This window comes from Cupressus sempervirens, chromosome 11, assembly GCF_028749045.1.
Source record: "Cupressus sempervirens isolate cs-2001-9-10 chromosome 11, ASM2874904v1, whole genome shotgun sequence".
Lineage (NCBI taxonomy): Eukaryota > Viridiplantae > Streptophyta > Pinopsida > Cupressales > Cupressaceae > Cupressus > Cupressus sempervirens.
The window spans coordinates 698,857,305-698,873,152 of NC_143128.1; positions in this window are offsets into that span (position 1 = coordinate 698,857,305).

Here is a 15,848-nt window from a genome sequence, read left to right on the forward strand (position 1 = left end):
AGGATCTATGTCAAATGATAAATGAGATATTTTGGAAAAAAAGGCACTTGGAAGCATTTGCTGATGCCTAGCACCATCAATGGCATTTAATATTACAAAAGTGAAGATGACAGAACAGTTGATGAAAACTCTAGTGATACTATATGAAAAGCCCTCCACTTCAAACAAGGTATTTCTCATGAAGTGTTTATTTAATATGAAAATGGCAGAAGGTGGATCTATTGCAAATCATTTAAATGAGTTTAATACTATTACTAGTCAGTTATCTTCCGTGGGTATCAATTTTGATGAAGAAATTAGGGCTCTCTTGATTTTGTGTTCTTTTTCTGAAAGCTAGAATGGCTTGGTAATGGTTGTGAGTAATTATGTTCTTGGATCTAGTACCCTTAAATGTGAAGATGTGATTGGTGTTGTTTTGACTGAGGAAACTTGTAAAAAAACCTCAGGTGGATCTACATCATGAAGTGCTTTGAATACACAAAGTAGGGGTAGAATGACTGAGAGAGGAAGTAACTATGGAAATTTTGGGAAATCAAGAGGAAATTCAAAGGGGAGGAGGTCTAAATTGAGAGGACCGAATGACTGCTGGTACTATGGGAAACTAGGTCATAAAAAGAAAGATTACTGGAATTGAAAGAAAAATGAAGGAGATAAATCAGATGGATACAAGGAGCCAAATGTGGTAAGTAACAAATTCGAAGAGGATGATTTTCTTTTGTCTTTAGAAAGTGCTGATGATTCATGGGTTTTAGATTTTTGTGCTTCATTTCATGCTACACCTCATAGAGGTTATTTCATTGATTATGTCCAAGGGGATTTTAGGCTTGTTTATTTGGGGGATAATGAACCTTGTCAAATTGTTGGAAAGGGAAAAATTAAGATTAAGTTTCAGAATGGGAATCATTGGCTACTACATGAGGTAAGACATGTTCCAAGGCAACTTAATGGTAACTTAGTGATGAGGGTTGTGTAGTTACTTTTAATGATAAAAATTGGAAGGTTTTAAAAGGTTCTCTTGTTGTAGCAAAAGGTGTGAAAGTAGGCACCTTATATCTTTGTACAAGTCATATTCTTCCATCTACTTTAATTATTAAAGAGAAAAATGAATGTTCAGGAACAATTGTTGCAATTGAGCAGGGAGAAAAAATAGCTGCTATAGATTCTACTACAACACTATGGCACAACAAACTTGGGCACATGAGTGAGAAAGGTATGAAAGTACTTCATTCAAAGAAATTTTTACCAGATCTAAAATGTGTTAATATGGATTTATGTGAAAGTTGTATGTATGGAAAAAAAAAAAAAAAGAGTGAGTTCTGTGAAGACTGGGAAGGAAAATAGAAAGGACAAATTAGAGCTTGTGCATGTAGATGTATGGGGACTAGCTCAAGTATCTTCCCTTGGAGGCTCTCATTATTATGTTACATTTATTGATGATGTGACTAGAAAAGTATGGGTTTATTTCCTTCGACAGAAATTTGATGTACTTCAAACTTTTAAGAAATGGAAATGCTTGGTTGAAAATGAGATTGGTAAGAAATTAAAATGTCTCAGATCTGATAATGGTGGTGAGTAATGCAATCATGAATTTTAAGATTATTACTCCACTAATGGTATTTATAGACAAAAAACTATTCCAAGGACTCCATAGGAAAATAGAGTGGCTTAATGCATGAATAGGACTATAATGGAGTGCACAAGGAGCATGAGGTTGCATGCTAGGTTTCCCTTACACATGTGGGTAGAGGCTATCAATACTAGGTCCCTCTACTCCTTTGGGCTGTGATATTCTAGAGGAAGCATGGACTGATAAGAAGGTGAGTTATTCTTTTCTCAAGACCTTCAATTGTCAAGCATTTGCTCACATAGATTCTAAAAATAGAACCAAGCTAGAAGCTAAGTCAAAGAAATGTGTATTTTTGGATATGGCATTAATGAATTTGGTTATAGGCTTTGGGATTTTGAAAATCATAAAATTTTAAGAAGCAGGGATGTCATATTCAATGAGAAAGTGTTGTACAAAGATCTATTGTAGCAACATAAGAAGAAAGAAGATGATTATGCAGTGTTGGATGATACTCCAAAAGTTGATGTTCTAGCCATTCCTCATGATGTGCAACAACTGCAATAATAAATACCACATACACCAGTGAATGTTAGACACTCAACAAGGCAAATTAGACCTCTAGAAAGATTCTCTCCCTCTTTGTATTCTATTTTACTTACTAATGCTGGTGAACCTGAAAGTTATGATGAAGTTGTGCAGGTGGATACTAAGATTCAATGAGATTCTACAATGAAAGATGAAATGGACTCTTTGCTAAAGAATAAGACATGGGATTTGTACAAGTTGCCTACAAGTAAAAGAGCTTTATAGAATAAGTGAATTTATAGGTTGAAAGAAGAGGAAGGGGGTCAAAAAAGATTTAAAGCCAGGTTAGTTGCAAAAGGATTTGCACAGAAAAAGGGAATTGATTTTGATGAGATATTTTCTCCTATTGTTAAAATGACTTCTATCCGTACTATTTTAAGTCTTGTGGCTACTAAAGATTTGCATTTAGAGTAGTTGGATGTTAAAATAGCCCTCCTTCATGGTGATTTGGATGAAGAGATATATATGGCTTAGCCATAGGGATTTGTGGTCAAAGATAAGGAGAACTTAGTGTGCAAATTGAAGAAAAGTTTATATGACTTGAAGCAAGTACCTCGGCAATGGTATCTAAAAATTGACAATTTTATGCATGAGCATGGTTATATTAGGTGTCATTTAGATCATTATGTCTACTTTAAGAGGTTGGATGATGATAGCGACATTATTTTATGTTTATATGTTGATGATATGCTTGTAGCTGGGTCTAACATGGATCACATTAAGGGGCTAAAAAGCCAATTAGCACATGCATTTTCTATGAAGGATTTGGGGGCAAAAAAAAAATCCTTGGTATTAAGATTTTTAGAGATAGGAAGAATAGAACATTGATGCTATCTCAAACTGATTATGTGGAGAAGGTGTTGCAACATTTCTCTATGGAAAATGCTAAAGTTGTCAGCACACCTTTACCTAGTCATTTGAAATTGATGAAGGAGATGTGTCCTAAGACACAAGAAGAGGGGGATAAGATGTCCAAGGTACCCTATTCTTTAGCTATAGGAAGCTTGATGTATGATATGGCTTGTACTAGGTTAGATATTGCACATGCAGTGGGAGTTCTTAGCAGGTATATGAGTCATCCAGGAATTGAGCATTGGAATGCAATCAAATGGATTCTCAGATATTTGAGAGGAACATCTAATAAGTGTTTACACTTTGGAGGCTCTACTACTAATTTATAGGGCTATATTGATTCAAATTTGGTAGGGGATATTGATACTAGGTGGAGTACTATAGGTTATGTCTTTACTGTTGGTGGGTTAGCCGTGAGCTAGGTTTCTCAGTTATAGAAGGTTAATGCTTTATCCACTATAGAGGTAAAGTATCTTGCTTCTACAAAGATAGCCAAGGAGATGATATGTCTTCAATTTTTCTTGGAAGAATTGGGACACCCTCAAAAGGATAATTATTCATTTACAGATAGTCAAAGTGTCATTCATCTTGCAAAGAATTCAGCTTTGTATTCTAAGACCAAGCACATACAGTTGTATTACCATTTCATTCGGTTAGTTTTGGAGGATGGACAATTAAAGCTAGAGAAGATACATTCAAATGACAATCCAATAGATATGTTGACAAAGATAGTAACAAGGGAGAAGTTGAACTCCTCTTCAGCTTCGGTTGGTCTTCTAGACAAACCATGAATCAAAGAATAGTAGAGTCCAAGGTGGTTTGATCTAGTGGGAGCCACATGTGGTAGCGGTATAGCTACAAGATTAGTCTCCAACTGGGAGATTTTTGTTTAGTGTGGAGCCTAATCAATCCCCAAGTGGGAGATTGTTAGATTTTGGTGATTGATCAAGAAAGTACTGTACATATGGCCGACATGTTGTAACCCTAAAACAACATAAAATACTTGTATAAAAGGGCTTAGGGTTAGGTATTTTCATTAAATTTTGATACAAAATTAGTTCTTACAGCGGTATTGAGCTATAAGGGATTGTGGATTGTAATCAGGTTGTAATCACTAGATCATAATAATATCAGACTTGATGTTTGGTGGACGTAGCCCAGGGATTGGGTGAACCATCTTAAATCTTGGTGCCTTGTGTTCATTTCTGTGTGATCTATTATTTTCTGTTATTGGTTATATTTGCATGTAATTGTTATTTTTGTCTGTGGTTTAATCTTAATACTGAGAAATCAAGAGAAGGTTTATAGACAGAGATGGAACATACAATACATCATTTAATATACCATCCTAAATGCTAACTAAACCTTTCCCATAGACTAGTAAGGCAGTGTTATTCCCCACGTGAATATGAGGAATGGGAGAAGCCTCAAGAGTAGAGAAGACACCATGAGAAGATGTCATATGATGAGAAGAACCTAAATCCATTATCACACCACCTTAAATCTTGGTGTATCGTGTTCTTTTCTATGCGATCTATTTTTTTTGTTATTGCTTATATTTGCATGTAATTGTTATTTCTGTCTATGGTTTAATCTTAACACTGAGAAATCAAGAGAAGGTTTATAGACAGAGATGGAACATACAATACATCATTAAATATACCATCCTAAATGCTAACTAAACCTTTCCCATAGACTGGTAAGGCAGTGTTATTCCCCACGTGAATATGAGGAATGGGAGAAGCCTCGAGAGTAGAGAAGACACCCTGAGAAGATGTCATATGATGAGAAGCACCTAAATCCATTATCCAAGGGACCTGGGAAGGGGATGCAAAGGAAGCTTGTAATGCATGACCCTTTTCAAGATTTGGTGTAGATGTGAAAGGTGTGGAAGAATACTGAAAGGCAAACCACTGTGAGGTAGAAGAGGATGGAGAGGAAATAGTGCTCTTCTAAAGAAGAGCTTGTAAATCTACAATTTGTTTCTCATAGCCATCAAAACTCTTCTAAAAATAATGTGTCTCATCATGAGATCCTTTCTAACAATAGGAATAGGTAGGAGTCTGAGCCTTCTTTTTATCCTTCTTCTTAGAAGAAGATGATGAACTAGTAGAAGGGGAATCTGATATTTTCTTCAACTTCTGCTCCTTTGTATCCTTGGCAAGCAATGCTTGTGACTGTAAACTTGAAAGTGAATCCATCTAAGTGATCTTGGATTGTTCACAAGTTATCCGATCACAAAATATCTCGAATGAAGGCATCTTGTGTCTATCACCCAAGGCATCCATAGTGGAGTAGAAAGTGGAAGAGAAGATCTGATACTGTCCCCTCAACTTTGAGAGTATCAAAAAGATACACTCATCATCTGTCTTGGTTTTCCCACATCCCTACATAAGTGTACATAAAGATTTGAAATTTATTAAGAAGTCTTCAATGGTGGGGAAGTTGGTAGGTGTCAAAGATCTCAACTCTACATCAAGCTGAAGTACCTAGAACTCATTCACTATGCCAAATAAAGACTATAAGTTCATCCAAATAGCCCACGAAGTGGTCAAACCATCCAAGTGAAAAAGAAGACTATCTAAGATGTTCAGTGCAATCAATCCCATGGCCTCATCCATTTTGTTTCTATGCTAAAGAACCTCAAAAGGGTGCTACAGAAAAAGTTGGTTCTCATCCAGACATAATCATAAACCTCATGACATGAGAAGGCTAGTCATTTGTGCTTTCCAGGTGTGATAGTTGTGCAACATTAACTGGGTCACAAAAGGATCTGACATTGAGAGAAGAAGATAGAAGTAGAAGGGTCTATTTTGAAGTAAATTACAAAAAAAAAAATGCTCCCCCTTCACAATGTGTAAAGATATCCCTCAAATACCAAAGAAAACAACTATAGAAAGCACAAAAATTGAGAAAAGAACCTAGATTCTAGATGTAGAGAGGGATGAAACTGAAGCCTCTACTTCAACACCAAAAATAGGAGCTCAATATTACTCCAAATTGATTTAAAATCTAGAAAGTAGACAATAAATCATGCACTTTAAAAAAAATAGCATTGAAATATGTGTCCATATGAGCCCGAATGAAGCCTTTGAAGGTGCAAAAAATGGGATTTTCAAGTTGCAAAAAAATTGACGAACAGGGATGTCAAACTTCTTGCACCAATGTGTAGATCATAAAATTCCACCCCAAAAGAAAAAAAATTGCTCAAAAAAATGAGTTTGTATGAGGGAGATATTGTTGTTTGAAAATCACCTGTATAGTTATTAATTCTAAATCGTTATTGTCACACCTCCAAAAAATAAAGAAAAAGGCCCCAAAAATGTCAGATCTATTATGTCAAACCCTCTTTCTCTTTTTCTCCAAATACTAAAAAAAATGCTCTTCCTCCCAATTGAAGAAAAAATAACAAACAAACTAGGGTTTGTGTCTCCAAATCACAGCTTCAAAAATCTTTCAAACTAGGAAGCAGTAGGGAGGCTTTGATACCATGTAGAAGTTGATGAAAGCCAACTTCATAGTGCTTCAAGATCACCTACATGCAAATAACCTACCGAAGAAGGAAGGAACAAGAGCTTGAAGCAACAAAGAAAAATTATATTGCAACAATGAGAAATGAAATTACTATACCAAAATGCAAAGGTAGAGCCTGTTTATAAAGGCCTCTAGGAAGCTTGTAGAACAAGCTTAGAAAAAGCTAGGAGATAATAATGACAACTAAGACTATGTCCACAAAAGGTGGGATATCCTTGATCAAGGTGAGAGCATAAGTATAACTAGATAGGAACAAATTCTCGTGTTGTCAACAACTCATCAACTACATCAACTACAACTATTAAATAAATGCATTAACCTAAGTAAAATTAAGTAAAAGAATAGATAATTAATAAATAATTATTTACTCTAACACTTCCGAGATTTTCTTCTACAATGGTTAAACTATAAAAAGTATAAACTGATGTGTAAGAGTAGAAATTACCTTATCTTGTTCAGATATCTATTTTATCTCTTGATCTCTTTTTTACTCACTTGACTAATTTTATCTTCCACAAACTTCTTTCTCTTCTCTCCTCTGCTCGACTGAACTAAATCCTTTCTTCTCCTTCAACAACTTTGCATTCCATAGTAAGCTTTAGTCATATCTCCAACTCTAGCACCAACTTTGAACTAGCTCAATAGATCAACAACCCAACAACCTAAACTTTCATATTCTTCTCCTTAAATATATTTCTTAATGCTTCCAGATCATTCCATCTTTTGTCACTTACTTAAAAATCATCGATCCTAGGTTTGCAATTGAATTCCTTCATACAATGAATTTAGATAGATAGGAAATATAACTTTACATAGAACTTTGTGTCCATCCTTATCATTCTTCACTTTCCTTCGTTAGATCATACTTGAATTTTTATCCATCATATATCTTACAAAAAACTTTGACTCTCACTTTATAACTTCTCAAAGTTTCCAAATTTCCATCAAAAGTCAGCCTCAAATTCTAATTTCCCAATCTTGTTCATATGGTTGTCACTCTCTAAACATTAAATTAACTTAGAAAACATATAACTCTATTAATAATAACTTTCTTAGGTAACACTTTGTTCTTCATTCCTCTTTGCAAATACTCAGGCAATATTGTAGTCACTTAGTGAATAGAGTCTCCCTTCATTAACCTTGCAACTTTGTTAAGCTTGTGATCTTTGACATATTGAAAAAATGCGTGATTGTAAAATGTTAAAACCAATATTACATGATCATTAACCAACTCATTCAAGTACCAATTGAATACCTTACATATCAACTTTGACTTCATCATACTTTCTACAAATCTTGTTCATCAATCAAATCCTCTTCATCAATCAAAGGATATGGTACTCTTATGAGATAGCATAATTTCTAGCCAACTAAGAATTCAACATCAATGACACCATAACAACTAATATGACCCTTTTATATACATTAATAGAACCATCAATTACAATATTAGTTGGGGCTAACACCCATGATGGGGTCAAGGGCAACATCCCTTGTGTGGTCCTAGGGAAAGGCCTCGAGCGGGGTATAAAGAATATATTGGGGATAAGAATGATATGTATAGATAAAATATGAATTTATGATTATAAAAGGCATCAAGAACTATTTTTCTATTGAATGACATATTTTATCCCTAATTTTCTAAGCATCATAAATATTTTATAAAATGGCTTAGGGTTAGGGATTTTTTATGATGTATGGTGATTTAGTAGCTTCTTTCAGTGGTATTGAGTTGCAACGGTGTAAGGCCTCTTCCCTAGTACCCTATTATAAAACTTAATAACACAAATATGATTAGAGCTAGGAAGAGTAAGGAAATGAGATGTCATATTTCTGTCTTTTGTGTATAGAATGTAAATATATACTATTACCATAAATCTTCTAATAGAATGATGGTAAGAAGATTTTGGGATCTATGTATTTCACGATTGGCATTTTCCTTATCAATAATGAACCTGAGATCTTATTGAGACTGATATACATATTAGTCGTTGGTGTGTTAAGTATCTTATCCAAAATTACAATAGGTTGATAAGCTAAGACCCTACGAAATAAAGGCTCAAGGTGTCATAACTTAGAAACTATGTCAATGGGTTCATGATATTTTATGTCCTATTAGGATAATTGAATTAGATGGTTATTATGGAAAGATGAATCAACACCTACCCTTATGACATTACTAATAGCATAGATGAAAAATGTTATCAAATTGGATAAGGGTCTAAATGGTAAAACTCAATATGATGTAATGTAATGAGTTAATTATTGTGAAAAGAGTATTAGGTGGATATTCACAAGGATAGATTTTATGGCCCAATAAAATGTAGCGGTTTTATTCTATGGTTGATTTTTAAACTATGCAAACATCTCGATTACCTAACATGACTAATACACCTTTAATTTATTAGCTCATAATGATAACAGGGTACTAATAGTAATCAAACTATATTTAATCGAATCAAATGATACTAGTTGTCATGTTTACATTTTGGTAATTTTGAACTAAGATATGTATTTAGAACTAGTTTTCATGTAGGCTTATTCAACAATACAGATTCAACATTTTAGCATTATGATATGAAATGGATTATGATGTGGTTCAGAATGTTAGTTGGATCATTTGATTAGATATTAATGTTGATGTCCAGATTCTAATATTTTAATGCTTTAAACACTTTTTATGAAAATGATTAGAAAATAAAAATTGATTATGATGTTAAGGTGAATTATTTAATATGAAATTTCCATGCACCTATATACATGAATTTTATATGATTTTTTATTGGGCTACTAATGTTCGAGTATAGTGTGTAGGTAATTGAACCATGAAAATTAATCGAGGAATCAAGGTCTAAACTTATGTGGATATAGTATAGACAAGGCGAATCTTTGGAAGATTCAAAAGCTTCATTGTAATGGGTTTATCTCATAAATGTAAGTTGGTATATGTGCAATAAATATATATTCATGATTGAATTAGGGACATGTCATTGTGATGTGTAATGTGTTTCAATGTGTCACTTGACACTTGTAAATTATTCATGTGTTGATGACATGTCACCTAGGGCTTAAGTCATGGTTGCACTTAACCTTAACTAATTACCTTTCAAAAGATTTAGGCAAATCCACTCAGAGAAAGGATAGGATAGGTCACCATCAAGGGAAATTTCGAGTTCAAACTTGACAAGAATTTTGGAGGGTCAATAGGTGGTCCAAAAGTGCCATTTTTTTTGAAAATAACCTACCCATATGTTAGCATAACATGTTAAGGGCCTAAATTTGACCATTTTAGTGCTTAGCTAGCCTACGGGACCCCTTAACCAATGCATTCTTCCACCAATTCGAAATTTTAGGTATTCCCATGAGTGTCCTCACACTTCCACTTGGTCAAAATTCATTTTTAGAAGGGACAACAATGTAAGAAATAGTGGGTTGGATGTTTTTACCAAAAATGGGATAGTAGAGAGCCTTTTTAGTGAACTTTGACAAACTAGTGGGGTGTTCACCCACTCCCTAAGTTTAGAGACAATTAGGGTTTGGAAAGGAAAAAGACTAAGGAGAAGGGAGCTCTACAACAACTTTCATTTTTATTTTATCTTGGACAAAGGTTAGTGCCCATGCCATAATTATCATTGTACTTGCTCAATGGTGTTGTTCTTATTCATATGATTTCAGAATCTATGCAATGTGTTTGTGTTGGGATTGTGGATATGCCCCATTGTTTATGATGGATTTCTCTTGAAATTTTTCTTCTTCTTTTTTTGTGTATGAATGTTAATGGGTGTAAAGGCTTCAGCCACCCTTGGGAGGGAAGAGATTCCTTGGGTGAAGGGGTTAGTTGGGCTTAGCATTAAACTTGAGAGATTTTCCTCTTGGAGAGGGTTTTCTTATTCATGAAGCATGGGCTCCATTGAAGCCATATGCCTTTTTTATTATTATGGGAGGTATAAGTGTATTGATGTGATGAGGGGGATGTATTTTGATAGCCTTGAATAGGCATTATGAAATTGCAAATGTATATGTGTATATGGATATGGCATTCTCCTCTTTGGAGAGCCCACCTTCACCCATTGTTTCATGATTCAAATGGTGAATCATTGTGTTAAACCTTAGAGGGTTGTATATGTATTGTGATGTTATGTTGTATGTATTTTAGTTTCTTGAGTGTAAACCATTTGAGTCTTTTTTCCCTAGCTTGATGGGTGGCTTCTTAGAAGCCTAGGATGGGAGATGAGCCTCCATAGTTCTTGTGTAAATGTTTTGGCAGATTTTGTGATTTTTAGATCCATGAAAGAAATTAGGTATTTTACCTTGCATTAGTGAAGAAAAGGTGTGATAATATGCATTGCATTTGGAAGGATCATTCTTCTTTCAACCTATTATGTATTGAGTTGTGATAAAAAGACCTCCATTGTTGTTTTGTGTAATGCATTGTAAAGGAGGATCATCATTTAGATGTATATTGTTGTGAATATAACCTTGTGAAAGGAATGAAGAAATTGGGATATGGACATTGTAGTTGCATTGTAAGAATTTATTTTTAGGGATTTAGTTTGCATTGGAATAGAGAAGTTGTCCATCATCACAGTCATATATGAAAGAAACGAGAGAGTTTCATGTAAAGAAATAATCATGATTATTTTGAATCATAGATGGAAAACATATTCAGTTGTGATTGCTCATGTAAAGGAGTTCTATACTATAATTAGTTGAATAATAAATTTCATTTAGAGTTTCATTATAAGGATTGCACTAGTAGATGTCAAAATAGATCTTGTCCAAATGTAAGCTATAAAATTTATGAATTGTATCAAAGAACTAGTATGAAAAAGTCCTTGAGTTTTCAAGTTTAGTTACCTATGTTTTAAAGTGGCTTCAATAGAATGAACAATTGAATATAATAGTTAAGTCACCCCTAAACCCATATTCATATCATATCAAATGGACTATAGAGAAAAATGCATTAGAACTCTTAGTGAAATCTTGTTGTAGATGGACTTTTACTCTATGGAAATTGTATGGAAGAGAGAAATAATTCCCCTCTTAATTACATACTATTATAATAATAAGAGAGTATACTTAGTACCTTGTGTCAGATAGAAAATTAAAAAGAAATATATATATATATATATATATATATATATATATATATATATATATATATATATATATATATATATATATATATATGTATATGTATGTATGTATGTATGTATGTATGTATGTATGTATGTATGTATGTGTGTGTGTGTGTGTGTGTGTGTGTGTGTATATAGGACATGTCAACATCAACAAGAAAATACTCTATAGAAAACAAGTACAACAAAAGAAGCTTGATCACAATGTCGGGTGACTCAACATGGGAGAAAAAGTTATAAAACAATAATTAACCTATGCATCGACCCTCTCATAGAAACCTCTTCAAAGAACATAATAGAAAGAATATGTCATGTGAATGTGGGCTCAAGAAATTAAAAACAAATTAATAAAACAAAAAAGCATTGTACATGAAAGTTGGTAAGATGTCTAGGAAGGGCAGTTCCCATGGCTCTAATCCTTGAACACATGTGTGATGGTCTCCCTCACAACTCCCCATGCCACCTTACTTCACTTACGTGAGTGGGAGAACAGGAAAAAAGAAGGGAGGGGGTCACTTGGGGTAGAGGGATGCTAAGTTGGAATAATGATTAAAAAGTTTGATTTTCCCACGCTATACCTATCCCCTTTACATTCCCCACATCCCATGTTGACCCCAAATCCCCATGCACACTTTTTTTTTTGGGCTGACAGCTTACAAAGGTACTAGCCCTAGGAGATTGTGCCCATGACCTTGAAGTAGGAACTTTTTGAAGGAGAGCTTGGTATTATATAATTAGTAGGTAGTTATTAAGAAGACAACGACTAGATTTAGTCAAGAATGTTATAGTTAGTGGTTAGAATGGGTAGCAAAGAAAAGTTAGCTAGCATTTAGGTTTAGTTAGTGGTATAGAATCTATATTCTTTTAGTTAGAGGGGCATGTTAGTATGATAATTAAAAAATTAGAACTATATGTTTTGTTAATGGTATGTAGAATTTTAAAATTTTATAGTAGAAAGTTATGGGTTCTTAGTTTTAGTGTAAGCGATGTGTTAGAGGTAAATAGTGTTAGGAGAAGAAAATTGATGTAAGAGTACCTCATTTAGAGTTTGCATTGGTTAATGTATGTTTTTAGTATATGTAGGAAATTATTTTAGTATTAATAGGTAATTTAGTTTATTATAGTTACAATATGATAGCTACCAAGTAATATTACAAAATGTGATATACATAGATATGTTTATATCATAATGTTATTAATACATAAATATATACTAAATTATGTAAGTCATGATTATTATAAGCAACATATAAATATATATCGACTAGTTGATAAGCATATTGACCTACAAACATTAGTGACTAAGAATTATCCATTGATTTAGTAATAAGTGATTTTGTGTATGTAATAAAGTAAAGATATCTATAACATGTTAATATAGGTATACATATTGGTGGTTGATTTTTTATTGGTGATTATTAGATATAAATCATATTATGTGATTTAGCAAGATATCATATGTAGTAACCATAGCCTAGATGTAGAGTTCTAGTTCATACCTAGTTGAATGCCCTAACTTGATGTATACTAATCCCTAATGAGATCAAACATCAAGGACTTTAATGTCAATTCCTTCATGTTTAAAATCATGATTGTGGTATATATTAATCCTTAATGTCAATTGGGGTAGATGCTACCACCATCCTAGTTAAGATTTTTTTGGTTAATGTTTAAGGGAATGTCAACTTCAGAAAATATATTCAAAGTTTTAAAGCCTAGAATACTTAGGCAAAAATAATTTTGATTGAGTAGTCTATGGAGAGATGAATTTTTTCTGATACAAAATTGAAAGCCTAAATTGTCTTCTCTTTCCTTCATAAGTACAGACCTCTTCAAAAATGGAAGGAACCCCCGTGCAATAGGATTTTCCCCTATTTAAGAAGTTTTCCCCAAGAAGTTGGTAACTACCACAACTTCTTCTCACCAAACCAATTTACAATTTATTTCCTTATGTCATCCCTCCACTTTTAATTTCTAAAAATTAAGTGCAATATTTATATTACACTTTACAATATAATATTAATTCTTAAAGAATTAACTTATCTCATGTATAAAAATTTGCCTATTTTCCATTTTCATTTTCATGATCACATGATAATAAGAATAATCAATTCTTGGTAGAATTAATTATGAGGGAAATAAAATGTTACCTTAAAAGCTAATGTTTAATTATTTTGCATTTAGTGATATTTAAATATATAAATAATTAAATATAATGCAAAATAATTAATAATTTTTTTTTTACCTTTAAGATATTTTAATCTTTTAAATTTTTGGAGGGGTAATCCTTAGGGTTCCAAAATCCTAGGTAACAGCTTCAATCCAAATTAGAGTGGTTCACTCTCTTACCAAAAACCTTTTGTGATCTTCTCAAAAGATGGCCTACGTATATAGTGAGAGGCATATATAATAAACTCTAGAACATTTGCTTATCTATTGTGGCTTGGCAAATTTGGAAAGAGAGAAATAGGCGCATATTTAGAGACTCCCAAATGAAGGCAGAAGAATTAGTACTAAAAATTGAGGCTAGCATTGTGGAAGTTATTAATTCCAATCTCAAAAACTCTATGAAAGAAGAAGGATTTTTCTCTCATTGGGATGGTCTTATGAAGAAGAATTTGTCAAACCTGATCAATCCTCCTCTAGTTTATTTTAAGAAAAGTAAGGCGGCTAGAGAAAGCTGCAAATGGACCACCCCCCCACCCCTGCATGGATGGTATAAAATCAATTTCAAAGGGGTAGCCAAAGGAAACCCAAGTATGGAAGGGATAGGTTGCATCATCAATGATGACACTGGAAAATGAATAGCTAAGGAAGCCACATTGATTCAACCAACAACCAAAAATTTGGCTAAAATAGAGGCTTTGGAAAAAGGTCTTCTTCTTTGTCATAAGTTAGGTTTGGAAAGGGTCATCATAGAGGGTGATTCTCAGATCATCCTAAATGCGTTAAGAAAGTATGCTACTCCCAATTGGATTCTTAACTCAAAGCTAGGTGAGGTCCTGATTCTTCCTGATTAGCTTGATGGTTGGCAAATAGATCATATATTCTGGGAAGGAAATCAGAAGGCAGATCATTTAGCCAATAAAGGAGCAGATGGTATCAATTTCTAGATTATCAATTTAATATAGTGGCTTTTTTATCTTTCTATCTATGTATTAACCCTAGGCTCTTTTGGAATTTTATTTTATTTTAATTTTAATCATATTTATCTTTATTTGGTTTTGATTCGTTAGCCCCTTGGTTTTTTCTTTCCTTCTTTGTTTTATTTAGGTGATGATTTTAATCTGTTTGTGATAGTTTCATTGATTTCCTTGCTATTATGATTTGGATTGGGTTCTTGCCTTTTTATGTCTACCCTGTGAAGTGAGGTGTTTGTATCATCATGACTCTAGGTCATGGCAGAGAGATCTTCTAGACTATTTGTTTCGTAGGTTTTTTGTTGTGGCATTTTGTTGGTTTCAGAGTGTTGGGTTTCATTGCTAACATTTTCTTTGTGCATTCTGATTTGGTCTTACCTATAATGGAATCCAACATTCATGTTTTCCATACTAAGGAATCTTGCATGATGGCCTTCCATGGGAATGTGAAACCAAAACACTGGAATAGAATATTGAACCCAGTAGATGATATGACTAGGATGGCATTGAGCAAGACAATTGAGGAAGGAGTCTTTGACTACAAATTTACCTGGAGAACAAACAATGACACTATTGGATCCTTCATTGGTTGCCTAGTAAGAGCTAGGGCAGAGCATAGGGACATAATCCATCTTTGCTATGACATTTTTCACCCAACCTGGAGGAAGGGGCTCGAAAAAGTGGTAAGGAGCATTGATGATAAGTTTTGAATTCCACTCCAAGAAAAGTATATGGCTCTTCCACCGAGGGATCCAGACTTGGAGGTTGCATTTCAGCATCCATCATTGATCATTTAGGAGAACTTAGCTTTTTACAAAGAATGACCCAAGATAGTGATAAGTATCCAATTTCTTTTACATTGGAGGGGCATTGTAGTAGAGGAAAATAGGGCCTAGCTTACCAAATATCTCAATGTTTTCCATGCCTATATCCATCCTGGAGTAACATTTGATGATCTGGATGCCCTAGTATTCTACAGCCCCAATGCGGAAAAGAGCAGCAGATTAAAATCTGCCTTTGAATTTCCCCTCG